Here is a 27,363-nt window from a genome sequence, read left to right as displayed (position 1 = left end):
GGAGTCTGAAACCCACCCTTTTTTAAAGGCAGCCCCAGACTGCAGAGGATTTACAGAAGTCCTTCAGACAACAACACAAAAACAGCGCTTCATTTCAGGTAAATCCAGAGCCTGCTTTTCTCTTCCTCTCTTTTACGCTTCGTTCTTATTTGAATACAGATGTATCTCCACTCTCCAGCAGCTGTTCTTTACACTCTCTCAGTCTTTCACCCAAAATGGACCGATAGGAATGTTCAGAATTTCCTGAAAACTAAGCCCAGTGTCTTTAACTACCCTTCAGTTTTAACAGGGTTTAGTCCTTCTCTTCTTAAGCTGATTTCTTGTAGATGTTTTTGAGTGTTGTTCCCACACCAGAGACACGTTCCTACACTGTAAAAAAATAAATTTTTTACAGACATTAACCGTTAAAAATTACAGAGGTTTTGTTTCATTTTTTCTGTAAAAAAAAATATACCGTTGAAATACAGGAAAATCACCTTTTGAAACAAATCTACTGTAAAAGCACAGTGAAAGTCTGTATTTTAAAATTACTAGAATCCTCTGTTTTATAACAGAACTGTACAGTGTTAAGTTATCCGTGTATAAAAACAGTAATTGGTGGAAAAACACAGACCAATAATGTATTATTACATACTCTGTGTGTTTATTTAAAGATACAGAATATATATATTTTTTGTTTGCTGTCATTAATAATAAACACATCATAAAACCAAAAGAAAATCAATTTAACAGAACTGTCCTATGAAATTACTTTCAATACATACTGAAAACTTGTAACACTTTAAATATTTTTGTTGTAATATCAAATTTACTTGCAAATGTTAAGTAAAATCTACTTGACATCAAATGTAACATTTGAAAATATTAAGTAAATCTTACTTTATTCTATTTAACTTATTAATAAAATAAATGTTTCAGACTCATGTAAATATTAAGTAAAGCTTGTCAGTGTTTTATGAATTAAGTAGATTTTATTATATTCTGTTTGATATTTTAGTTTAAATCAAATTATATTACTGACAATTATGATGTAAATTATTATAATTTTCATCTGATGAATGTTACCAAATAATAATTGTCCGTATCATATCACAAATCACACAAAACACAATCACAATGACTTGGGAAAGTCTGGAAACAAGTATTTAATGGTTCATTCAATAATATTTCTGATCCAATTAACCATCTACATTCATTCATTGTCTGTAACCCCTTATCTAGTTCAGGGTGGCAGTGAGTCCAGAGCTTAACCGGAATCATTGGGTGCAAAGTGGGAACATGCCCTGGAGGGGGCACCAGTCCTTCACAGGATGACACACATTCACTCAAACCAACACTTTTTTAGTCACTAATCCTCCTACCAATGTGTGTTTTTGGACTGTGGGAGGAAACCACAGCACCTGGAAGAAACCCATGCAGACACAGGGAGAACACACCAACACAGACAGTCACCAATTCAACCATTTTAATCAAGGAATTTCCTTCAAGGGCAGAAGGTGGAGCCTATATAACACATAAAAAAATAAATGAAAAAAAAAATTCAGCTGACATATGAATAGCAGCAAGACTGGCATTAAACAACAAAACATGCATACCCTCTCTAATATAGAACCTAATTCTTCTGTTATTTTTACTCTTAACAAAAGAAAACAGGATGAGTGAAGGTCCTCAAGTGCTTGTAGCTCTGTAAAACAATGGCAACCATGAACTTAAATTGTTAATATCACTGAAGTATACAAGGCTAGCTATATTTTAGAGTTTTAGCAACATTAACAGTCAATGTCTCTTAAATAAATCATCAAATCTATGTCTGTATCTCACCCACCCACTTCCATCCCTATGCGATGTTCTTGTCCCAAAATACTATACTGTACCAAAGGTCAAATGTCTTTGTTAGTAAATATTTTTGTGTCAATATTATCTCACTCAAAGACAAATCTACAGCATCACATATGAAATGGTGCCTTTCAAATAGTCAGTTAAAACCTTACATTCCTCAGACAATATCCAACTGTCTTTTGAAGAGGCAAAACTGAGGACAGCAAATCTGTGTCTGCACAATGGCATCTGAAGGTTCATCCAAAGAGTGGAAGTTCATTAAAAGACAACAGCAGTATGTGAGCGAAGAATCCAACCAAACAATGTTTTCGCAAGTGGTTGGTAATTATTTGCAAAATTAAAAAGAATAGTAATAGTGTGTAGCGCAGTGTTGGGGGTAAGAGAAAAAAAATAGCCCAATAAGCAGTGAGCAAGCTTTAGCACACCACATCGCCTACCACATCCTGGCAACATCTTTCTTTCAAGAAGCATGGATACATCCTCTGGATCCTCTACATCAGCACCACAGAAAACCAGGATCCTGATGTGTCGAGTTACGTCACTGCGTCTGTCCTGCTGCATGCAATCAGAAAGAAAACTCAAGTTAATTATATTGAAAGAAACTATCAAACTGCTTGGATTTTAAATGACATCATTATTAGGACAAAATAAAATCAACATAAACATAGCTCAAATTACACTTTTCTCTTTTTTAAGCCTATTTTATGGAGAGCTGGCATTAGTATTACATTTAAGGACCATGCTCTTAGCCATAAATTGTGTGCCCATGCAGCTTTATTTTGCCACTATAGTTTTGTAATGGCAAAGCATGTGTAATTTTACATAATTTTGACGTGTTTTTTAATGTATTTTTTGAGTAATCATTTAAGATTATTCTTAATTTTTATCCTGTTGCCTTCCCCTTATAGCTGCACTTTAATAACATTAACCCTAATGTACTGTTTTTTGGGTTACTTTATGGCAGATTACAAACCGGGTTTCCAAAAAAGTTGGGACACTAAACAAATTGTGAATAAAAACTGAATGCAATGATGAGGAGGTGCCAACATCTTATATTTTATTCAGAATAGAACACAAATCAGATCAAAAGTTTAAACTGAGAGAATGCAACCTTTAAAGGAAAAATATGTTGATTCAAAATTTCATGGCGTCAACAAATCCCAAAAAAGTTGGGACAAGGCCATTTTTTACCACTGTGTGGCATCCCCCCTTCTTCTTACAACACTCAACAGACGTCTGGGGACAGAGGAGACCAGTTTCTCAAGTTTAGAAATAGGAATGCTCTCCTATTCATGTCTAATACAGGCCTCTAACTGTTCAATCATCTTGGGCCTTCTTTGTCACACCTTCCTCTTTATGATGCGCCAAATGTTTTCTATAGGTGAAAGATCTGGACTGCAGGCTGCCATTTCAGTCCCCGGATCCTTCTCCTACATAGCCATGATGTTGTGATTGCTGCAGAATGTGGTCTGGCATTATCTTGTTGAAAAATGCAGGGTCTTCCCTGAAAGAGATGACGTCTAGATGGGAGCATATGTTGTTCTAGAACCTGAACATAGTTCTCTGCATTAATGGTGCCTTTCCAGACATCCAAGCTGCCCATGCCACAAGCACTCATGCAACCCCATACCATCAGTGATGCAGGCTTCTGAACGGAGTGTTGATAACAACTTGGGTTATCCTTGTCCTCTCTGGTCCGGATGACATGGCATCCCAATGTTCCATAAAGAACTTCAAATCGTGACTCATCTGATCACAGAACAGTCTTCAATTTTGCCACACTCCATTTTAAAAGACCCCTGGCCCAGTGCAAATGTCTGAGCTTGTTTAGCTTCCTCTTTGCACTGTAGAGTTTCAGCTGGCAACGGCAGATGGCACGGTGGATTGTGTTCACTGACAAAGCTTTCTGGAAGTATTCCTGAGCCCATTCTGTTATTTCCTTGACAGTGGCATTCCTGTTTGAGGTGCAGTGACGTTTAAGGGCCCAGAGATCACAAGCATCCAGTAGAGTTTTAAGGCCTTGACCCTTACGCACAGCAATTGTTCCAGATTCTCTGAATTTGTTGATGATGTTATGCACGGTTGACGATGATAACTTAAAAGTCTTTGCTATTTTACACTGGGTAACACCATTCTGGTATTGCTGCACTTTCTGCGCAACAGTGGTGGAATTGGTGATCCTCTTACCATCTTGGCTTCAGAGAGACACTGACACCATGAGAAGCTCTTTTTATACCCAATCATGTTGTCAATTGACCTAATTAGTGTTAATTGGTCTTCCAGCTGTTCGTTATATGTTCAATTTCTTTTTCCAGCCACTTATGGCTACTTGTCCCAACTTTTTTTGGATTTGTTGACACTGTGAAATTTTGAATCAACATATTTTTCCTTTATAATGTTACATTTACTCAGATTAAACTTTTGATCTGTCATCTATGTTCTATTACGAATAATGTTTTGACATTTGCCATCTCCACATCATTGCATTCAGTTTTTATTCACAATCTGTTTTGTGTCTCAACTTTTTTGGAATCCGGTTTGTACAAAATTCGTATTTAGGGTCCCTTTAAAATATAAAGATGAATTGATTGTGTTTTATGGAGCTGTCGTGAAGGGGATCTTCATTTGTATTAGCATTTTGAATTTTGAGTCGACTCCTCTTCCCTAAAGCCATTAACTGTGGTTTTATTTCACTCGTTTCACCCGTGGTCCCAGGGTTGTCCTGTGTAGTAGCTGCTCAGTAAATGGTGAGAGCAGTGGAAAAGAGTAACGTTAAAAAAGGACTAGATTTAAGTTCCTACAACAGCCCCAGAAAATGAGAGACGGAGCACCGGGAAGAAGCGGGATATACTTTCAGACATGCTTCGACAAAGTTACTTGGGCTAAAGTCAATAAACAACTTATAAAATGGTCTTACCGTTTATCACAATCAGCATACAAACCGGCCTGGCGACAGTGTTTAAAGTTTAATTAAGTAACTCATTGAAGCAAGCTGCTTGAGAGTAACGTTAATCACCACCAGCTAGTTTAATGTAAACTAACATGGACGACGTTTTCCTTATGAAAATGGCTAACACTTTGAGCAATAACTCAAGCTACCAAAAAGCACACAGACCAGTATATTTTCACAAATATAAGAAACGGGCAATAACTTGCATTACTCTGGTGACATCTCGGCCAAGCTGTGCCTCCACAATAGCTCCAAAAGTCTCCTCACTGCCTCCTTATTTGCTCCAAACATCTCCTCGCTGCCTCCTTGTTTGTTCCAAATGTCTCCTCACTGCCTCCTTCTTTGCTCCTAACGTCTCCATTAAAAATGGCGGGTATCGTGTCTTGTATCATGCCAAAATTGCATGCGCAAATTCAAACATGCTATACCTCAGTAAAATCAGCTTAGTATTATTATTATTATTACGTTTATTTAGGATGACCAGATGTCCTCTTTTACCCAGACATGTCCTCTTTTTTAGACTTAAAAAAATGTCAGAGCGGAATTTCACAAACGTCCGGGAGTTTGGTTTTCTATAGTTTACATAGAATTTCGAGAAGCGTTTTGTTCACAAACTAGTCCTGCCATCCCCTACTCTGGTTCACTTGAGTGAGAAGGGGGAGTGGTGAAGTAGCCTAAAATCTTCGGATTGCACGGTCTGACTATCGAGCTACCAATATTGGTCAATAACCTTCTCTATAAACATTTAATTGGTCAGTCTGCATGTAAGTAGTCGTTTCACTATAAGTGAAGTTATGTAATAACATAATTTTGGGAGTAGGACCACGCCCAAACTCCTCCTCTCAGCCCTATATATACCCTGCAAATTCACATCATTTCCGCGTCGGACAAACTTGCCTCATTTAGTTCAGGAGATGGATCTCGACTCGACTGCTTCACGACGTCAGCTCGCTCCTCCGTGCTGGATCATTCCTGCTGATCCCCATATTGGGAGCCATTTTCGGCTTTTATCAAGCCCACTGAGCCTCCTGTTTTAAACTTGCTCCGGCCGTTGTCATGGCTGCTGCTCCACAGCTACGAGCTCTACAGTGCCTTGAGACTCCCATTTCCTTCTCTCCAGCAGAACAGCAGGAGCAACGTGCTCCGAAAAAATGGCGTCCCCTTCGCTCACTCAGTTAAAGAGAGAAACCTGTCTGCCGTTGTAAGGACCCCCTGCGCAGCAATGCGATTATGTCACAACCTTCTATCTCTGACTCAACGCCCCCTGCTGGAGCATTCTTCGTCTTCCCGTTACCCTTTCTGGTTGTGTCTAAGCTGGAGACATTAGCCTCAATGTCTTATAGTCTTTGCTGTCTCACAGGTCGGTGCCTTAGAGGGCTGTTTGAATAATAATATAATTATCTGAGCTGAATTGGGTAATGGCTTAGAATCTGCAATATTTATGCACATCTCCAGGGCAGTAGTTTATTTACACTGCTTACAAAGATGGTCCTATCTGAAATGTTGGAAAAGAAAGCAGGCAGCATGGTTAAGCCTCCATTCCAAATTGGCTCCTCTTTCCATCTGAACACTGCCTAGATTGACAGCATTGCACCCATTTAGACACAGCCCTCCAAGTTCGTTTCGTTCTCTCTTATCCTCTCTACGCATCATCCCACCCCTCCCGTTATCCTCCCACCCCTCCCTTCTCTTCCTCTACATCTGTCTCCACGCATCATCCCACCCCTCCCTTTATCATCCCACCCCTCCCGTTCTCTTCCTCTATATCTGTCTCTACGCATCACCCCACCCCTCACTTTATTATCCCACCCCTCCCTTTCTCTTCCTCTACATGTCTCTACGCATCATCCCACCCCTCCCTTTCTCTTCCTCTACATCTGTCTCTACGCATCATCCCACCCCTCCCTTTCTCTTCCTATACATCTGTCTCTACGCATCATCCCACCCCTCCCTCTCTCTTTCTCTACATCTGTCTCTAGGTATCATCCCACACCTCCCCTTTTCATCCCACCCCTCCATTCATCATCTCACCTCTTCCCTCATTGTAGCCGCAGCGGCATGCCTCAGACCTTCTAGCTCGCACCCCTCTATAGGTGCTGCGGTGGGCCTGTCTCCTGTCCAGCACTCTGAGCACTCAACGTGGTCTACTCTATGTAGGTCTACTCTACGCATCGTCTTACCCCTCCCTTCATCAGACCTTCTAGCCCACACCCTTCTATAGGTGCCACGGCGACCTGTCCTGCACTCTGGGCACTCGATGCGGTCTATTCTACGATCTACTCTACGCATCATCCCACCCACTCTCTTCATCATCCCACCTCTTCCCCCGTTTCAGCCGTAGCTGCATGCCTCAGACCTTCCAGCCCGCACCCCTCTATAGGTGCTGCGGTGGGCCTGTCTCCTGTCCAATGCTCTGGGAACTCGATGCGGTCTTCTCACTGTATAGCTTCCTCATTGCTGATTCATTTTCTTTCCACCCTCTACCCCTGCTGCTGCTCTATGCCTCATACTTTCCAGCTCGCAGCATCTCTACAGGTTGCTGTTGCGGGCCTGCCTTCTGCCTGGTGCTCTGGGCATTCTATGCAGTCTCCTTGCTGCACCCTAGATTTGCTCTTATCTGATCGTCTCATTCTCCCAGCCTCTACATCAGCAGCTTGCATACTTCATGGATGCTCATCCCAACCTCTTCAATTTGCGGCCGCGCCATACCCTGCCTCTAACATTACAATTCTCATTTTTTTATTTAGGTGCTGCTGCAGACCCTCATCCTGACTCCTCTGCTGATGTGCTTCTCCCACCCTCCCGCTTCCAGTTTATACTCTCTTTTCAGATGCTGCTGTGGACTATCATACCGGATCCTCTTCTGTGCTGCTTTGCTGCTCATACTCTACAGCTTCTAAGTCCTGCTCTGTTTTCAGGTGCTTTGGTGGACCTTCATCCACCACTTCTTGCTGCTGCACTACTCAGAGTCTCTGACTTTCCAGCTCATCATCTTCCCGGGTGCTGTTACGGGCCATGTCCTATTCCTCTCCTTTGCAGCTGTCCCGCACCCCGCCTCTTCCTTTACAGCACACCCTCTCTCCTGATGTGGACCTTCATCCTAATCCCCTTCCCCTTGTGGTTTTGCTGCATCCTGCCTTTTCCTTTACAGCCCTCCTTTCTCATGCCACAGAACTTCGTCCCAAGCCCATAGCTTTGTGGCCACACCGCCCACCTCCAACTTCTCAGCTTGCACTCTCTCCTCAGAAACTGCTGTGGATGCTCATCCCTATGCCTTCCCCTCACAAACAAACGGTGCCCTGCGTCCACTGTATGGCTTGCACTCTCTCCTGCTGGATCTTACCTTCTGCTTTTGCTTGCAGCTAAGCTTCTCCTAGCGACTGCAATTCGCACGGCCTCTTATGGTACTGTTTGTACTAATTCTTCCAGCAGCTGCGGGCTTTCAACCTGACCTCTCCTCTTCACGATCAATGCTGCTCCGAGCCCCTAATTTCCAGCTTATGCTCTCTTCTCAGGCGTGGTCTTAGCCCAGCCCCCTACGCAGCACTCAGGCCCTTGACGCCACCTCAAATTCAATTCACCCTCTCACATGCAGCCTTGTCGCTCCCTGCTTCTAACTTTCCAGCTTGTGCCAGCAAGGACCTTAAACTTTCATCTCTCGGCTAGCATCAGCACCTCACCCTGCCTCCTATGGTACTGTTTGCACTCCAGGCGCTGTGGACTTTCAACTTGTCCTCCTATCTTCACAACCATGCTGCTATCTAGCCCCTAAGTTCCAGCTTATGCTCTCTCCCCAGGTTACCTTGGACCAGCACTCAGGCACATTATGACACATCTGGCACCCGTTTTTCATCACCCTCTAGTTATCTTCATTATCTTGTAGTCAACTTTCTACCTTGCCTCCTTGCTTGAGCTCCTCAGCACCTTTTGGATTTTTCTGTTTCAGAGTTTTCTCCCATGTGACAAACTGCCTTCTCTCTATCGTGCCTTTCATGTGGTGCTGACATTTTTGGGCTTCTTAACTGGCCTCATCTGTCATCTCTCTAGATCACCATTTCATTCTCAATTCCCTCTATGCCATTGGAAAGGCACCACCAGGGCACACCTGCCAACGAAGTACATCTCGCTTTATTAACGCTGCCCCTCTGTAGTACTTGACTTCAAGGCTGCTACTAATCCACTTTCCACCTATTGCTGCCAGCCTCAGACCCCTCAGTATTACCCAATCACCATCAATTACACTGAAGTAGCAACACTCTGTCCAGTGCATCCAGCCTGATGCACTATCATGGTGGCCCAAGATAAATGTCACTATTATTGTTACACCGTAGCTTAATGACATTTAGCTGGTGATACTTTAAAATTCTATTATTAGTTGATCAATTAAATTTCTGCCCACACGATGATCTTGTCCATCTTAAGACCAACTCTGACTCTATCACATTTTGCAATAATCACCCCTTTACCGCTGCGGCATCTGAATACTAAAATTACCAGTCACGCTAGAATTTCCATTATCATAATCAATAAAGGACATTCAACTTACTCGTGCTAATTCTCTACCGTCTCACATGACACTCAGTCATGCACCAGTTTATTAACGGTAGTTCATTCAAAGACTCACTAACCCCTTCATTCCCCTAAACACAATCAGGACACCAATCAAACCCTTGACCAGAGTACCTGAACCTATCCATTCTGTAGCACTTAATGACCAGCATTCCTGTAAATTTTTGGGGGTCTGGCTTCATACGCATTCATAAGCCACCCTGAACTCTTCCCCAAAAGACTTCTGAGTTCGCCTCCCCATTTCAGCCTCTATGGGCGTGGTCCATACTAGCAAAGTGAAGTTATGTAATAACATAATTTTGGGAGTAGGACCACTCCCGGACTCCTCCTCTCAGCCCTATATATAAACTCACCTCATTTAGTTCAGGAGATGGATCTTGACTCAACTGCTTCACGACGTCAGCTCACTCCTCCGTGCTGGGTCATTCCTGCTGATCCCTATGTTCGGAGCCGTGTTCGGCCTTTATCAAGCCCACTGTTTCAGCCTCTCCAGGCATGGTCCGTACTAGCAAAATTCCCCCTTAACAGAGAGCTACATTTATGTGTATTTATATGTAGTAAGTATTTGATGATGTGCAAATTAAGTACACTTAATGAAAAATATAATGAGAAAATAAAAACAATAAATGTATAAAAACAGAAGCAGAACAATTATATTTATTCTTTAGTGTGACTAAACTGTAATTTCTTTAAAGTCAGTTGATTAGGTTTAATGCCTTTTTTTTTTCTCAACAAGTGCCCCTCAAAAATGTTTAAATCCCTTTAGTGTGAAGCATTAATGGGGCTAAATACCCTATTTAGTAAATGAATTGCCCTGATCCAGCCCGTGTCCTGTACAATATCCTGTCCTTGTCTCATCTACACTATCATGCTTGGCCATGCTGTTTTATCTCAGATTAACTCTGCACCTAATTTTAACTCACACAGAATCCCTGATCACCTCCTCCTTCATCAGACTCATACATCACTAATATCATCATCCTCACCATTTTCATTTCTGCTTCTCCATCATCACTAATATACTACATTTATATTACTATAACCCCTTCATCGGTCATCATTTCACTTTTACTTCTGTTCTCTGTTGTTTCTCCGGTGTCGACCCGAGGAGGATGGGTTCCCCGTATGAGTCTTGGTTCCTTCCAAGGTTTCTTCCTCGTGTGCTGAGGGAGTTTTTCCTTGCCACTGTTGCCCCTGGCTTGCTCATAGGAGGCTTGGACCCGGATCTCTGTAAAGTTGCTTTGTGATGACTTTTTGTTGTGAACAGCGCTATATAAATAAAATTTGATTGATTGATTGAATTACAAACCGGATTCCAAAAAAGTTGACACTCAACAAATTGCAAATAATAACTGAATGCAATGATGTGGAGATGGCAAATGTCAATATATTATGCGTAATAGAACATAGATGACAGATCAAAAGTTTAATCTGAGTAAATGCAACATTTTAAAGGAAAAATATGTTGATTCAAAATTTCACAGTGTCAACAAATCCCAAAAACGTTGGGACAAGTAGCAATAAGTGGCTGGAAAAAGGAAATTGAGCATATAACAAACAGCTGGAAGACCAATTAACACTAATTAGGCCAATTGACAACATGATTGGGTATAAAAAGAGCTTTTTAGAGTGTCAGTGTCTCTCTGAAGCCAAGATGGTAAGAGGATCACCAATTCCACCACTGTTGCGCAGAAAGTGCAGCAATACCAGAATGGTGTTACCCAGTGTAAAATAGCAAAGACTTTTAAGTTATCATCGTCAACCGTGCATAACATCATCGAAAGATTCAGAGAATCTGGAACAATTGCTGTGCGTAATGGCCAAGGCTGTAAAACTCTATTGGATGCTCGTGATCTCCGGGCCCTTAAACGTCACTGCACCTCAAACAGGAATGCCACTGTCAAGGAAATAACAGAATGGGCTCAGGAATACTTCCAGAAAGCATTGTCAGTGAACACAATCCACCGTGCCATCCGCCGTTGCCAGCTGAAACTCTACAGTGCAAAGAGGAAGCCATTTCTAAGCAAGCTCCACAAGCTCAGACATTTGCACTGGGCCAGAGTTTTTTTTAAAATGGGTCATGATTTGAAGTTTTTTATGGAACACTAGGACGCAATGTCATCCGGACCAGAGAGGACAAGGAAAACCCAAGTTGTTATCAACACTCCGTTCAGAAGCCTGCACCACTGATGGTATGCGGTTGCATAAGTGCTTGTGGCATGGGCAGCTTACATGTCTGGAAAGGCACCATTAATGCAGAGAACTATGTTCAGGTTCTAGAACAACATATGCTCCCATCTAGACGTCATCTCTTTCAGGGAAGACCCTGCATTTTTCAACAAGATAATGCCAGACCACATTCTGCAGCAATCACAACATCATGGCTATTTAGGAGAAGGATCCAGGTACTGAATTGGCCAGCCTGCAGTCCAGATCTTTCACCTATAGAGAACATTTGGCGCATCATAAAGAGGAATGCGCGACAAAGAAGGCCCAAGATGGTTGAACAGTTAGAGGCCTGTATTAGACATGAATGGGAGAGCATTCCTATTTCTAAACTTGAGAAACTGGTGTCCTCTGTCCCCAGACGTCTGTTGAGTGTTGTAAGAAGAAGGGGGGATGCCACACTGTGGTAAAAAATGCCCTTGTCCCAACTTTTTTGGGATTTGTTGACTCCATGTAATTTTGAAACAACATATTTTTCCCTTAAAATGATACATTCTCTCAGTTTAAACTTTTGATCTGCGATTTGTGTTCTATTCTGAATAAAATATTAGATGTTGGCACCTTCACATCATTGCATTCCATTTTTATTCACAATTTGTTTAGTGTCCTAACCTTTTTGGAAATCCGGTTTGTACTTTGGTCTTACAGGACAGTAGTGACAAAAAGTTCCTTTACCCAATAAGGGTATGTCCATGGTGACATTTGTCACAAACTGAAATGAAGCAAAATGGTTAACATGTCACATCAGGATTTGAACCTGAAAATAGCTTCAGAATATACTATGTCACCCCTTTGACACAAAAGGTGTCTGTTTTATACTTCTTTTTGTCATTTAATGTAAACAGGGTCTGGGCTTTGATGGGTTAACAAGTCACCCACCATCTTTACTTGATTCTGCCTAAAGACAGAATGCTCCACAACTTCAAGATGTTAATCTAACAATCCAAAAGGGATTTTAATATATATGTTGAACATAACATTTTTATTTATTTATTTTATAGCAGTGTGCTGGATCTTTATATGCACACAAAGAAATACAATTATAATAAGAATTAAGAATTACAATAATAATAAAAAAAACCCTAGCATATATTCATTCAAATGTCTAGGTTTAGGAAAATCATATCAATAAAAATCTGTAAAAACTGTTCAGTAATTTGTTACTCTTTTCTTTAGAATATGTGGTAAGTTGCAAAATTAGCTCAGTTATTTTATTGAATAATATTTTTTTACAGAATAAACTCAGTAAACAATAGAAAATTATATTGACAAGTAGTTTTGTGTAGTGATTGGACAAACTCATGCTTGCCTGGACTGAGTCATAGACAGTTCAGTCAATGAATGCCTAAGAATCACTTGTTTGAATTTGAGCGCCAGCTCCATCTAGAAACGTCACGTTCATTTACTCACAGTTCAGTCAATGAATGCCCAAGAATCACTTGTTTGAATTTGAGCACCAGCTCCAGCTGGAAACATCACGTTCATTTACTCAAAGTTCAGCCAATGAATGCCCGAGAATCATTTGTTTGAATTTGAGCGCCAGCTCCACCTGGAAACCTCACTTTCAGTTACTGAAACACAGGATACTGCACAGAACTTTGCTCAGAGATGCTGCTCATGCCATGTTTTAATGCTCAGTATCAACTAAAGGTAGTGTTCTACTTTTATTTCTTTCTAGATAACTGCTGTTTTGCTGGGAGTAAAACGATATATCTTGTATGGAGTTAGTAGCATTCTGATATCGTATGAGACATTGCTTTACAATAGTTTTGGCCTAAATTTATTTTTATATTAATTGAAAAAAAAATATTTAACATCAGACCACTTCAGTGGCTTAACATTACTTTATATCACAACAATGTAAATATGCAAAAATAAAAATCAGTGGAAATTCCCTTTAATGTAATTCTGCATGTTTTATCTTTAGTGTTGGCAGACAATATCAAACCTTAATTAATTTGTAGTTTTGAGATTATTTATTGTGTAACATTAACAAAATGATTTAGCAGTAAACAATAAAAGTGAAATATGGTAACAATGTAATAGTGATATCCTGGTGAAATTTGTATAGCTTTTTGACATCTTTTGGGGAACCATACTTAAATATATTTTTTTAACACCATCCTTCCCTCCTCTTATTTCTGTCCCTGGTTTGTAAGGAAAAACCCTGTTTAACCCAGTCATCAGGAATGCACTTCGCCTTGTTCCCACGCTTTCGTGGGAAATATTCTTACAAGCAAAGGGTGTCATCAAGGTATGTTGGCTTTTGGTTGTGTTCACACAAATAAGAATATGGATTATGGCTTATGAATGTGATATAGCAGTGTTTTAAGGGTGATCTGCCAATGTAGTAGGATTCAGTCTAACCTGGTCTGAATCAATTTAAAAACAAAATTATTTACCTGCTTTTCTTGATCTTTGGCTAATCTGCAGCTTAAGGTTTTACTAGATATGTTTGCAGAGCTGATTAGCATATGGGTCTACATGACTACCAGGTCTCACATCAAATAGAAATCAAGAAAAAGGGGTGAGAAAGAAAGGTTTAAACAGCTATTCAGATAAAGCTCAGTAAAATCAGTAAGACTTAGCTGTATTTCATACATGGCCCACGTACTGTAAAGTGAGCATATATTTAAAATGTATGGTCCAGATCTAGCTCATACAGTTGTGGTCAAACTTATTGGCACATTTTAATAGTTTAGTATTTAAAAAAACATTATATTCAGAAATACGTGAATATTTACCAACTTTGTCATGAGTATTTTAGTAGCATGTCCAAATACAATAAACAAAAAATGTTGACTTGTCATCATACATGCTGTCATCTCAAAAAAAGAAATAAAGATGAAGCATAGTAGTATATGACATGGACAGGATTAAAGACACCCTTCCCTAATGAAAGAAATCCACTAAAATATGCAGGGCAGGGTGCCTCCAGGACCAAGGTTGAGAACCATTGTGTAAAAGAACTGTATGGAGGCCCTTTTTAAGGACTGTTTCAGTATAAGCTGATGTGACTGGCCCTTGTGCTTTGTATTAACTCATATAAAATTCCTCAGTTGTCATAATGGTTGAAATTCAAATGTCAAAATAAATGACTATATTGAGCATTTGTATTGGTTAACGGCTTCACAAAAAAAAAATAAGAAAGCACTAGTGTATTATTTCCTGTGTATTTATGTAAAATTAAATATATCATTCTATGCTGAAGTTAAAAGAGTGATTCTGCAAAATGTTCAAATAACTAAGTGTATTGATTTCTGTATTTAAAAACTGGAATTTATAGAACAATATAACCTGACAAGGAATCTATTTTAAGATTATTGTTATTTTTACTGGCAGCACGGTGGCGCAGCAGTTAGTGTCGCAGTCACATAGCTCCAGGGACCTGGAGGTTGTGGGTTCGATTCCTGCTCTGGGTGACTGTCTGTGAGGAGTTGGTGTGTTCTCCCTGTGTCCGTGTGGTTTTCGTCCGGGTGACTGTCTGTGTGGTGTGTTCTCCCTGTGTCTGCGTGGGTTTCCTCCGGGTGCTCCGGTTTCCTCATACAGTCCAAAAGCACACGTTGGTAGGTGGATTGGCGACTCAAAAGTGTCCATGAGTGTGTGAGTGAATGTGTGTCACCCTGTGAAGGACTGGTGCCCCCTCCAGGGTGTATTCCTGCCTTGCGCCCAATGATTCCAGGTAGGCTCTGGACCCACCATGACCCTGAACTGGATAAGCATTTACAGATGAATGAATGAATGAATATATATTGAAAATAAGAAACCTTGGATCTGTAAACACTCTAACAACAGACTTTTATATAGGGTTAAGTTTGTGTAAATTTACATAATTTTTCTGTTTTTAACCAGAAACCTCCAGTACTATAATAGTGAGACCTCATGGATAAACAGTACATCATAATATTTAGTATGCACATTAACCAACATTTAACGGTTATACTCTGTACATTTATAGGATAAGGACATTTATTGACCGGTAAGGTTCTGTTTATAAACGTTGTAATAAGATTGTAAAAAGCCTGTAATTTGACAGATTGCTGTAGATTGACTGAATAAATATTTTTAATAGCATAGCTTACCCTTTTATTTAAAGATGCCAATTTCAAATTACAGAACTTAAATGTATTTTTGCAGTATTGCCTTAATTTTATTACATTTTAATAATGTATTTTAAGGATGAAATCCCATAATTTTACTACAATTTGGCTGTAAAATTACAAAGAATATATACAGCGAAAGATTGTGATTTTACAGTAATAAATTGTAAAATTACATGTAGTAGTTTACTGTAATTTTACGGGACTTGTTTGGCAACTGCCAGACATTTGACCATTTTTTAACATTGTTTTTTTTTTCAGTGTTCCCCACAACCACAGTGCTGATAACCGTTTGTGGTTGTTTACATGACCGTCTTTGCTGTCTGTGAGAGAGATGACTCCGAACAACAGAATTAGCTTCATATCCTTTCTGTGATGTGATTTATACCAGCACCTGTGAAAATCACCCACCCCTTAGATGTCTTAGTTGTTATTTGTTGCTTTGATAAATGGAATCATTCATTCATTGTCTGCAACCTTTATCCAATTCAGGGTCATGGTGGGTCTGGAGCCTACTCGGAATCACTGGGCGCAAGGCGGGAACACACCCTGGAGGGGGCACCAGTCTTTCACAGGTTAATAAATGGAATCATATTCAATATAATTAAAGAAAAAGAATTGTCAGGGGTTTAACCTGTTAAGTGTTATACCTTTTTGTCCTGTAGCCATGCACCTGTGAGCCCTGAGCGTGTCATGTGATTGGGTTCACATGTGTTTTTAATATGTTCTTATTTATAAGCTCCCTTTGTAGCCTTGGTGTTTGTCGTTCATTGTTGCTTGTTGGAGTGTTGTGTTCGTGTCTCTCTGTGTCATTAAATGTCCACTTCAGCCTATGCATCCGTCTCTCATGTCTCTTTCACTCAATGAGCATGACAAGAATAAAATAAAAGTAAACAAAATGACAAAACGAAAACAGATTTCTATAAAGTAAAGTGTGTGAGGTAAAATGAGGGACTGCATAAATATTCACCCACTGACCACATCCACGCCGTTGTTGAATATAAGTCAGAGCTTTACAGGACACAGACAAAGAGAAAGTAGCGGTTAAAGCCGTTCTCATATTAAATCTCCTCTGCGGTTAACCACATAAATCAGGTGGGAGACTCAAAGCTAAACTGGAGAAAGGGTGTTTTGTCTCATGAAACCAAAACAGAGCTTTATGGCCTTCTGACTACATGCTATAACACTGTGCATGACCACAAACCCGCTTTCACGTTTCCCACAACTCCCTCTCGGTACACAGCTGCTGCTCTGACTTTGACTCTGACTCTGAACCACACTCTGAAATCATATTACACACAGCAAAAATACACTTCCACCACATCAGCTCTGTGTCTCAGGATTCTGCGGAAGAAAGATTGTTTTACCTTCAGAGTGTGATTAGGTTTTTGTTTAACCTGCAGTGGTTCTTCAAAGCAGAACCCAAAGCTCTCTAGTCTGCTACAAAACACAGTTGGAGGGGAGTGAGAAAAGGAACAGGACACAGAGAAAGAGCTGACGTGAGGAGATTCAAAATGTTTCCTTTGTTGTCAGAGGGAAAAACATACACTTTCACAACACAGAAACATTCATCTGAAAATCATTTCATGAGGAACTCAGTTGGGGGAAAGGTATGGAGACGTTTACTCACCTGGTCTAGACCTGAGCAATTTGGCTAAAAATTACATCATGATCAACTGATACAGATGAGATAAGTTTGTAACGGTCACAGATTAAAAAAAGAATATCATTCTCAAAATATATGAATACACTGCTTTTTAAAATGTTAACGACTTTATTATCATTATTTAAAATATACAAATATTTACTAGAAATATACATCCAAAAATTATTCACATAATTTAAAGATTTCACTAGACGTGTAAATTTACATTTTCATTATCCTTTTCCAATAATAAAAAATGGACACCAAAAAACTGTAAAATTATTATTTTATTATAAAAAAAGTGAAATGTGTCCTGAATACATTCTTAAAACAAAAACATCTCCACAGTTCAGTGCAGGCTCTGCTCCAGAGACTCTTCTTCTTCTTTCTGCTGCTCCTGTCAGGAGTGGTCACAGCCACAAGCCGCATGGCACTGTTTTTATGGTAGATGCCCTTCCTGATGCACCCCTTCGGGCATTGGGACCAGCACTACAATGCAATGCATTGTACAAACACTCACACCTATGGACAATTTTTGGAGTCGTCAGTCCACCTACCAATATGTGTTTTTAGACTGGGAGGAAGACGGAGCACCCGGAGGAAACCCATGCAGACACAGAGAGAACACACCACACTCCTCACAGACAGTCACCCGGAGGAAACCCACTCAGACACAGGGAGAACACACCACACTCCTCACAGACAGTCACCCAGAAGAAACCCATGCAGACACAGGGAGAACACACCACCCTCCTCACAGACAGTCACCCAGAGGAAACCCACACAGAAACAGGGAAAACACACCACACTCCTCACAAGTTCAAGAAGTTTATTGTCATTTCAGCAGTATACAGTGTTTACAGTACACAGTGAAACGAAATAGCGTTCCTCCAGGACCAAGGTGCTACATAAGACAATACACAACATTAAAGTGCAACTAGTGCAAAGCTAGTGCAAACATAAAACAGTTCACACACATTAAAGTGCAAGGGACATAGAACACAGAACAATACACAACATTAAAGTGCAACTAGTACAAATCTAGTGCAACATAAAAGAGTGCATACACGTTAAAGTGCAAAAGATATGGCTAAGAAAATACAAAACAATGTCACTACAGTACAATACAATGCAATACAAGACAAGGCAAAACCATAAGTACGGAGGGGGTGAGGGAGAGGGACACTGCAATTAAAGTGTATTGTGCTGTAAACGGTAACTGGATGTAAACATGTAAACTGGGTATGTGTAAACAGTACACTCATTTTCAGTCCAACAGACCAGTGTTTGCGTGAAGAAATGTATGTGTGTGTGTGTTTGTGTGTGTGCTTCTTCAGTCCAGTCTCAGTCTCTAGGTGTTCAGGAGTCTGATAGCATGTGGGAAGAAGCTGTTGCGGAGTCTGGATGTGAGGGCTCGAATGCTTCGATACCTTTTTCCAAACGGCAGTAGGTTGAGGAGAGTGTGTGAAGGGTGTGTGTGATCTCCCACAATGCTGAGTGCTTTGCGGGTGCAGCGAGTGGTGTAGATGTCTGTAATGGAGGGAAGAGACACACCGATAATCTTCTCAGCTGTCCTCACGTTCCGCTGGAGGGACTTGCGATCTGCCACAGTGCAGTTTCCAAATCAGACAGTGATGCAGCTGGTCATGATGCTCTTGATGACTCCTCTGTAGAAAGTGGTGAGAATTGGAGGGGAGAGATGAGCCTTCTTCAGCCTTCGCAGAAAGTAGAGGCGTTGCTGGGCTTTCTTTTTGATGTTACTGGTGTTAGTGGATTCCCGCCTTGCGCCCGATGATTCCAGGTAGGCTCTGGACCCCCCGCGACCCTAAATTGGATAAGCGGTTACAGATAATGGATGGATGGATGGATGGTGTTAGTGGACCAGGTGATATCATCCGCTAGGTGAACACCAAGGAATTTGGTATTTCTGACAATCTCCACAGCAGAGTTGTCGATGTTCATCAGCGAGTGCTCACCCCTTCTTTTTCTGAAGTTTACAACCATCTCTTTGGTTTTGTCCACGTTCAAAGACAGGTTGTTGACTTCACACCGGTCAGTTAGCCGCTGCACCTCCTCTCTGTATGCTGACTCGTCATTCTTACTGATGCGACCCACCACAGCCGTGTCATCAGCGAACTTGATGATATGATTTGAGCTGTGCATCGCTACACAGTCATGGGTCAGCAATGTGAACAGCATTGGACTGAGCACGCAGCCCTGGGGGGCTCCAGTGTTCAGTGTGATGGTGCTGGAGGTGTTCCTACCGATCCGGACTGACTGAGGTCTCCCAGTCAGGAAGTCCAGGATCCAGTTGCAGAGAGAAGTGTTAAGGCCCAGTATATTCAGCTTCCCGATCAGGTGCTGAGGAATGATTGTGTTGAATGCTGAGCTGAAGTCTATGAACAGCATTCGGGCATATGTGTCTTTCTTGTCCAGGTGGGTGAGTGCCAGGTGCAGCGTGGTGGATATGGCATCGTCCGTTGAACAGTTAGGACGATATGTGAACTGTAGAGGGTCCAGTGTGGGGGGAAGTAGGGTTTTGATGTGCCTCATGATGAGCCTCTCGAAGCACTTTGTGATTACCGGTGTGAGTGCAACGGGACGATAGTCATTGAGGCAGGACACAGAAGAATTCTTAGGCACTGGGATGATGGTGGTGTTCTTGAAGCATGTTGGAACAATGGTGCTGCTAAGAGAGATGTTGAAGATATCAGTGAAGACATCAGCAAGCTGGTCTGCACATTCTCTGAGCAGTCTGCCAGGAATGTTGTCTGGTCCAGAAGCTTTCCGCAGGTCGACTCTGCATAGAGTTTTCCTCACGTCGGCTGCAGTAAAAGACAGCACATGGTCGCTGAAAGAAGGGGTGGGCTTTCTCGCCGTTACGTTGTTCTGTGCCTCAAACCGTGCGAAGAAATGGTTCAGCACGTCTGGTAGGGAAGCATCTCCGTCACAAGCAGGTGGTGTAGTCTTGTAGCTGGTGATGCTCTGGATGCCCTGCCACATGCTCCGAGTGTCTCTACTGCTCTGGATGTGGCTGTGAATGATTTGGCTGTGTGCACGCTTTGCCTCTCTGATAGCTCTGGAGAGTAGTTTTGACGCGCGCGCCGCCAGCTCAACCACAGACAGTCACCCGGAGGAAACCCACACAGACACAGGGAGAACACACCACCCTCCTCACAGACAGTCACCCAGAGAAAACCCACGTAGACACAGGGAAAACACACCACACTCCTCACAGGCAGTCACCTGAAGGAAACCCACACAGACAAAGGGAGAACGCACCACACTCCTCACAGACAGTCATGTGGAGAAAACCCACGCAGACACAGGGAAAACACACCACCCTCCTCACAGACAGTAACGCGGAGGAAACCCATGCAGACACAGGGAGAACACACCACACTCCTCACAGACTGTCACCCGGAGAAAACCCACACAGACACAGGGAGAACACACCACACTCCTCATAGACAGTCACCCGGAGGAAACCCACGCAGACACACAGCGAACACACCACACTCCTCACAGACAGTCACAAGGAGAGAAACACATGTTGGTAGGTGGATTGGAGACTTGGTAAGCGTGCATAGGTGTGAGTGTGTGAGCGTGTGATGCCCTGTGAAGGACTGGTTTACGCCTTGCGCCCAGTGATTCCGGGTAGGCACCGGCTCACCGCAACCCTGAACTGGATTATGGTTACAGATAATGAATGAATGAATGTTTTCACTTTGACATTAAAAACATTCATTTTTGTAAATTCCCCCCAAAAACCCACATTATTTTGACTATAATTCCACTATTAAAAGCAGATCATTGCCCCTGAACTGACAGTGTTTTAAATGTTTAATTTTGTCAGGGGAGTTAAGCTGGAGTTAAAGATGTCCGCCCCTGCTGTACCTCTCACCAACACTGGGCCTGGCTATAACATCGTGACCCACGTTATCTCCCCAGAATCAGCAACATCTCAAACTGGACAGAACCCAGAATCAGCAACATCTCAAACTGGACAGAACCCCCCCCAATAACAGCCCCCTGCAGAATTTCCTCAAAGGAGAACCCAAAGCTTTAGGGGTAAGTGCTTTACACTTGAGCCCAGCTCTCTACTCTGCTACAAAACACTGTGGGTGGGGGGATTGGCTGAAATGTCTGGAGGAGAGCCAGAACACAAAGAAGGAGCTGAGGGGGGAAATTCAACATGTCCTTTGTTTTTTTTTTTCTTTCTTTCTTTCTTTCTTTCTTTCTTTCTTTCTTGTGTCTAAACATAATCAGAGCTATTTCATCAGCCCTCTGTTGGGAGGCTGTAATCCTCTTTACACTCTAAAAAGAGAACAGTTGATCCAACTTAATTGAATTGCTTCAATTGGTAACAAGTAATTCACTTAAGTTTATCCAACTTATTTTTTTAAGTTTAACCTTAAAAAACTTAAAAAATTAAGTTGGATAAACTTAATTGAATTACTTGTTACCAATTGAAGCAGTTCAATTAAGTTGGTTCTTTTTAGAGTGTATGTCCGTGTTTGCTGTTATCTTGTGCTAATTGGCAAGTTAGTGCTTTGGCTAATCAAACTGAACACAGAATCACTCCACTCTACTCAACTTAACCAGTTTCAAACACTTCAATGATATTATTCTTTAGGATATAGCATTGTATACTGTTATCTAAATTATCTAGTAGGCTACAGCTTCAGTCAGATCAGTCCACTGCTGATAAACAATGAATGGATCCTATTGGTGGGTTTGACCTAGGATTTGTGTATTCGTTGTGTGTTTATTGGCGGTTCATATTTAGTGTTTTTAAAAGAAAATATCACGTTCTATATTATCAAATATTTTTTTATTAATGTTACTGGTGATGTGACTATCGTGCTACATATTGCTGTAGTTTTATTTCATGCAATCCTACTCTGAAGTAAAATTTTAAACCATTGTAATTAAGTACATCCAGCCTGGTCTCACTTTGATTTCATGCATATTTGACTAAAATGCCATTCCCAGGGTTATTATTGCCACCTATACAATGTGTATTAAATATATTCCTGGATGGTTATGTGAATTTCTGGCAACCATGCTTTAAAAATCTATCAGATGTTGCCCCAAAACCTTTTTCTTTGCTGATGTCTGAGGGTCTGGTAGTCCTAATACATTGCCCTTTGTTGATTCAGGGGAAGATGGGGATTTTGTGGCAGGGTCTGTTAGCAGTTTATGGGCAGGGCTGTTTTCATTCATGGGTGAGGCTCTGAACAGTTTGTATGTGGGGCTCTGAGCTTGTGTACACAGTGTAGTATTTCCATTGATGAGCGGGATTATGCACTTTGCATTAAAGTCCATGGTCAAGTTCACGAATGTAACCATTATGTTTGATTTTAATTTTAGCTGCGAAAACACCACATTTGAAAACATTAAAAACATTTATACTTTATGTGACTGTTTGTGTTTTTACTGAAACAAACCTCTACACTCTCAGAAAAAAAGGTAGGGTGCAGGTACATTTTTGTTGTTGCTAAAAGTACAAGCAGCGTAAATGTGCTTTAAATAGTACAGCAGTGGTGTTAAATTCCAGATGTGTTCCCTAAAGGGTTCATCTTCCTCAGAAAGAGAGGTGAACATTTGTAAGATTTCATTATGGAGCTGTGTGTCCCTAATTAAAGATTCTAAGATTCTATCCTTTGAATGTACCACCTCTGTGACACTTTTTATGACAGTACAGTTGTTTTCTTTACAGACCTTCCAACAAGTGATCTTCCTATTAGGTTTGATCACAATCATCTTTGGAATCATATTGACATTCTACTTACACTCCATAGTCACTATCTACAATGGGAGTTTCTACTGGGCCTCTTTTCTGGTGAGCCTTTTTCATTCCATCCAAAAAAGAGAGGCCTAAAGAGATCATTTCCAGTGCCAGTTTCAGTCCACTCATGTTTCTCTTCCTCCTCAGTACATCACTGCTGGTGCTCTTGCTGGTTCAGCAAGATTCAAGTTTAATAAATGCAAGGTACGTAATACAGACATTGTTTACTCCTTAAACACCCTCACTGATTGCTAGCTAGGAATCCCCAATCACACACACTACCACCTACACTCTGTTCAAGACCTTTCAACTCAGGGACCACCTCTTTACCAGCGAGGCAATTGGACAGCTCAGTCTTAGCATACTAGGGTCTGCTTTGTCAGCCAATAGACACCTGCGCTGGTCAGCACTGTGATTGTGTGATGGGGAGGTAATGCCGGGGAATCTAAGACCAAGAGCAAGGAAGCAAAACTGGCCTCATCCTCTTGGTCTTAGAATAGCCCCAGTATCCTAGTCTCAGATGTCAAAAGCATTGCATTTTTTATATTGTATTATGGTTTTACGTTGTATCTGAATATACTGACTGTGCCCATTGTTGGGTGCTCATATCATTCCCTGTGTTCTGTCCAGGTGACGTGCTCTCTGGTGATGAATGTGCTCAGCGCCATCACTGCAGGATTAGCTGTCATTCTGCTGTCTGTGGATTTTACTCTGTGGTGGCCTGAATGCCCAAACTATGGCAATCATGAGTATGACAGTAATTACAGATGTACATATCTGGTGAGATTTTTTTTATTTTTGTCTTATTTTTACAAACAAAAAATGTCACTCAACAGCTTGATTGTATTCTATAAATAAATACAGTACTGTGCAAAAGTTTTAGGCTTGATATTACGAGATTTAAAAATTTGTTTAACTAAGGAGTAAGTGTTTATTTGCTAAAAAACAAACAAACAACAAATAACCCCCAACATTAGAATAAACCCAATCACATTATTCCAGGATGATACTCTGTGTGTGAATGTGTGGGTTTAACTTTGTTCAAGTCTCTCCTTGTGGAGTCTGTATTATTTGAGGTGATCATCCAGTACCTAGTTTTAGTGGTGAATAAATAATGATTTTAAATAATGTGTGCTGTGGATTTAACAAATTCATACAAATCAAGGAGAATCTGAGCAAAACATTGTTCTTCAAACTGACTCTCACCTACTGCTTTATAGAAAAACATTATCATATATGCCTTGTGCCCTATGATGCCAGGTAAGCTCTGGACCCACCGCGACCCTGAACTGGATAAGCGGTTACTGGATAATTAGTTTAAATATATATCATTATCTTATGTGCCTAAGACTTATGCACATTACTGTATATATATATTATATTTATTATTTATATAACATTTGGCACTTGAAACAAACTCTGAATGTGTGGATAAAGGTAGGTTTACCACTGTGTTACATCACCTTTCCTTTTAATTCCAGTGTTTGATGCTTTGGGTACTGAGGAGACTAACTGCTGAAGTTTTGCAAGTGGAGTTAGCTCTTTTGTCTTGATACTTCAGCTGCTAAAAAGGCAGTGTTTGACATTTTCCGATTTTTATATATAGTCTCCAGGACCTAGGACCTACATTACATCAGAGATTCTGAACTAAGCCCTAAGACTGTATGGGGGAGCCACTGTGTGGAACATAAACTGGTTATCACTTTTGTAAAGATTGTTTGTGTATTTGAGCTGGTGGAGAGTGAGTGGTTGCTCCTGTATAAAGTTGAATGATAAAACTGATGTTTTTCAGGGCCTGAGTAAAGGAATCAGAGGAGTTCTGCTGGTTTGCACTATTGGTCATTTAATTGTCTCCATCTGCATCTCAGCATATTCATGTAAAGCCAGCTGTGGCAATGAACCAGTGGTAATAACACACACAGATTCAATACAATACATTCTCTGCATCAGAGGTTCTTAAATCTGGACTCTGGATCCAGGTTCCATGTGGGTGTTTTGAAGTGAGTGACTGGTATTACACCATTCGTTATTGGTTGCTGCTATAGTGCCACACAGGCTAGCCACTTTAAAAACTTGGACTGGAACCCAAACTGTTCTAGACTATTATCCAACCAATAATCAGCATTAACATCTACCATCTGACCCTAACACTAACCCTTATCCTAAATCTGCCCTCATAAATCCTAAATCTACCACCCTAACCTCAACCCTAGGAATCACCCGAACACTACGCATCACTCTTACGTCAACCCTAAACCCAACACTGTACATCGATACACTTGCAGGGTAGATGTAATACTATGCATTAATTTACCCTAACCTTATATCATACAGTTAGTGATTGTAGCAGTGGGTGTATTTCAGTGGGGCACATACAGGCCCTGCACCTTTGCTCCAGGTTGGAAGATGTGTGTATTACTTACATGTGTATTATTTATACCTGAAATAATGTTGTCTTTGAACAGAGTGATGTATAAATCATGAAGACGGTTCACATGTGTTTGGTTTCTGCTGCAGTATTCATCACATTCTCTGTTTGTTTGTAGGTGAATGTGACTGTGGTTGCAAACCCCTGGAGGATACAACTCAGTGGTTAATTCTTTACCCCAACAACCTGCCCCCAGCAACCAACAAGTCAGAGAAACCTACAGGGGTCACTGTGGAACTAAATCATATTTAGACACCCCTTGCCAGGTTGGGGGCGGAGTGTCTGGATTCACAGTGCATTCCTAATGTAAACAGATGTGATAGATAGATATATTTATCTCCTACACAGTTCCTCTCCCTGCGCTCTAAAGAGTCACACAGTGTTTAAAAGCACAGAAGCCAATCATCTCTTCATGTCAAAAGGATCCCACAGTGTTGTTTAAAGAGAATGAAAATCCATTATCCACTGTTAGCCATTTTAGCATATTTCTCATAGGATCTAATTGTAAACTACGCTCTTTAGGCTCTAAGTGTGACTGAATAGGAACCATGTTATGCTCCATAGAGCAGGCCCCCAAAATGGGGGTGGCTGTATTTGAAATAGGACAAAGGTGTAACATCTGGGCTCCTACTCCTTCGGCCACCAGAGGGAGACAGGGAGGAAGCTGGTTGATTAGGGCTGCCCTATATACAGAGAACAAGTTCAAGTTCAAGTTCAAGAAGTTTATTGTCATTTCAGCAGTATACAGTGTTTACAGTACACAGTGAAATGAAATAGCGTTCCTCCAGGACCAAGGTGCTACATAAGATAATACACAACATTAAAGTGCGACTAGTGCAAACATAAGCAGTGCACACACAGTAAAATGCAAAAGACATAGAACATAAAACAATACACAACATTAAAGTGCAACTAGTACAAAGCTAGTGCAACGCAAAAGAGTGCACACACATTAAAGTGCAAAAGACATGGCTAAGAAAATACCAAACAATGTCCATACAGTACAATACAATGCAATACAAGACAATGCAAAACCATAAGTACGGAGGGGGTGAGGGAGAGAAACACTGCAATTTAAAGTGTATTTGTGCTGTAAACGGTAACTGGATGTAACCATGATGTAAACAGGGTATGTGTAAACAGTACACTCATTTTCAGTCCAACAGACCAGTGTTTGCGTGAAGAAGTGTGTGTGTGTGTGTGTGTGTGTATGTGTGTGTGCTTCGATACCTTTTTCCAGATGGCAGTAGGTTGAGGAGTGTGTGTGAAGGGTGTGTGTGATCTCCCACAATGCTGAGTGCTTTGCGGGTGCAGTGAGTGGTGTAGATGTCTGTAATGGAGGGAAGAGACACACCGATAATCTTCTCAGCTGTCCTCACGATCCACTGGAAGGACTTGCAATCTGCCACAGTGCAGTTTCCAAACCAGACAGTGATGCAGCTGGTCATGATGCTCTCGATGACTCCTCTGTAGAAAGTGGTGAGAATTGGAGGGGGGGGGGGGGGGCTGAGCCTTCTTCAGCCTTCGCAGAAAGTAGAGGCGTTGCTGGGCTTTCTCTTTGATGTTACTGGTGTTAGTGGACCAGGTGAGATCATCCGCTAGGTGAACACCAAGGAATTTGGTATTCCTGACAATCTCCACAGCAGAGTTGTCGATGTTCATCAGCGAGTGCTCACCCCTTGTTTTTCTGAAGTCTACAACCATCTCTTTGGTTTTGTCCACGTTCAGAGACAGGTTGTTGACTTCACACCAGTCAGTTAGCCGCTGCACCTCCTCTCTGTATGCTGACTTGTCATTCTTACTGATGCGACCCAC

At 41.2% G+C, this 27,363-nt stretch overlaps 1 protein-coding gene and 1 long non-coding RNA gene across 2 annotated transcripts in view; both read left to right on the top strand.

The window, feature by feature from the left end:
* Positions 1 to 27,363, top strand: part of LOC136691168 (membrane-spanning 4-domains subfamily A member 4A-like) — a 94,681-nt gene that overhangs the window by 51,889 nt on the left and 15,429 nt on the right. The gene's annotated exons all lie outside the window — the stretch shown is intronic.
* LOC136691114 (uncharacterized) lies at positions 21,200 to 23,326 on the top strand. Its single transcript, XR_010801832.1, has 3 exons — positions 21,200 to 21,400; positions 23,052 to 23,174; positions 23,268 to 23,326. It is a non-coding gene; the product is annotated as an uncharacterized lncRNA (long non-coding RNA).

Source organism: Hoplias malabaricus, chromosome 3, assembly GCF_029633855.1.
Source record: "Hoplias malabaricus isolate fHopMal1 chromosome 3, fHopMal1.hap1, whole genome shotgun sequence".
NCBI lineage: Eukaryota > Metazoa > Chordata > Actinopteri > Characiformes > Erythrinidae > Hoplias > Hoplias malabaricus.
Note: the sequence above shows the minus strand (reverse complement) of the source record. Positions and strands in the feature narration are given on the sequence as shown.